This window comes from Octopus bimaculoides, chromosome 2 (assembly GCF_001194135.2).
Source record: "Octopus bimaculoides isolate UCB-OBI-ISO-001 chromosome 2, ASM119413v2, whole genome shotgun sequence".
Taxonomy (NCBI): Eukaryota; Metazoa; Mollusca; class Cephalopoda; order Octopoda; family Octopodidae; genus Octopus; species Octopus bimaculoides.
This window is the reverse complement of record NC_068982.1, coordinates 76,844,298-76,846,295: the sequence shown is the minus strand read 5'-3', so window position 1 is coordinate 76,846,295 and position 1,998 is coordinate 76,844,298.

The following is a 1,998-nucleotide window of genomic DNA, read 5'->3' as shown; positions in this document are numbered from 1 at the left end:
TTCAACCCTATATTTACATGCTATTATTTATAGGTTTATGTGCTTCTTTCCAACAACATGGTTCCGGGTTCAGTCCCACTGCGTAGCACTTTGGGCAAGTGTTTTCTATTATAACTTCGAGCCGACCAGAGCTTTGTGAGTGGATTTGATAAACGGAAACTAAAAGAAGCCTGTTGTATATATATATATATATGTATGTGTGTGTGTGTGTGTGTGTGTGTGTGTGTGCACGCGCGCGCGTGTGTGTATGTGTGTGTGTGCCTTTGTGTTGATGTGTTTATGTGTTTATGTCCTCGTAACGTAGCGGTTCGACATAAGAAACCGATAGAATAAGTACTAGACAAGAAATAAGTCTTGGGAGCGATTTGTTCGACTAAAACCCTCCAAGGCGTTGCTCCGGTATGACCGTAGTCAAACGACTGAAACAAGTATAAGAATAAAAGAATGTGTGTGTGTGTGTGTGTGTTAGTGTCTGTGTTTGTCCCTCATACTACTGGACAACCGGTGTTGTTTTGTTAACTTAGTGGCCCGGTAAAAGAGAAGCATAGAAAAAGTAGCAGACTTAAAAAGAAATATATGTGCTGGGGTCGATTTGTTCGACCATGATCCTCCAAGGAGGCACCCCAGCATGTCCGCAGTCCAATGAGTGAGACAAGTAAAACAAAAGAAGGAAAGAAGATAAAATGGCACTAGACATGTCAAACAATATTCACTCTCCACGTGTCTGAATTTTGATAACTAAATTAACCTTTTTCCTCCGCTTTATGCATTATCCAATCATCTGATGAGAGCTAATTTGTGATTTTCTTTTATCTTTCACCTTTGTGTTTCTTCAGCATATTTTATAACATAAATAACTTCCTGTTTTTTGTAATGTTATATTTGTATTTACTTTAGTCATTTGTACTGAACTATTATTATCATTACCATTATTAGAGCGACAACATACTAGGAGAGGTCCTTTGCGTTGAGGGGGATCAACTGGCTGGTCTCTTCCGGAGGACTTTCGGATCGGGAACTATGGATAACTTCCAGATATCCCTGGCCTGGCTGTGCTACCGGGGGACACTGCCGGTTCGAGATAAGCTCTACAGGCACGGGTGTGCAGTCAGTTGGGCTTGTCCGAGATGCACGTGGAGCGATGAAGCCGTTCTGCATGCTCTCGTACAGTGTCTGCGCATTGCTGACTTGTGGAGCTTTATCGAACAGTTATTGTCACGTTATGACGGATCCGGCTATCGTCCCAGTCCATTGTGAAGATCGCCCTGCCTCCTTCCTTTGGCCGGGAAGGGAGGGCAATTTTTCTCTGTCTGATGGCTATAGCAAAAGAGGTTGTGTGGTGGACGCAATTGAAAGGGTTGAAGATGGGTACCTTCCTCTTTGGCCAAGGCCTTATTGTCTTTTTCAGGTTCCACCTGAAAAGGAAAGTGAGGCTGGAGAGGGAGGTACTGTTACCCAGTAAATTCGTTGAAAGATGGGTGAATGTAGCAAAAATGGTCCACGTGAATGGGCCTTCTCTAAGTGTGCGCCTGTAGGCCGGATGGAAGGGAGAAGAGAGGGTGTCTTCTCGAGGAGCCGTTGGTGTTAAGAGGTCCAAAGTGCGAGAAGTTTCTTTGGTCACTTTGCGGTGGAACTCACACCTATTAATATAATTTCTTTGTTTACACGTTTAACTTCACTGTCCCTCGTCTGTGTATCGTCCTCTATATTTTGTGTTCGGCCCTGATGGCCAATAAATAAAGAATTATCGTCATTATTATTATTATTATTATTATTATTATTATTATTATTATTATTATTATTATTATTATTTTATGTTTGACTTTTACTTTGCATTTGTACAAGTTGGATCCAAGTCTCACCCAGAGACCTCAAGAGACAACAAGCTAGAAGTTCATGTAGGTGTTATGCCTAGGGTACCATATATTTGGATTTGTACAGTGTTGTTGTAGAGAATGTTTAAGAAACCATAAGAAAATTATATGTTTGTTTTAAAAT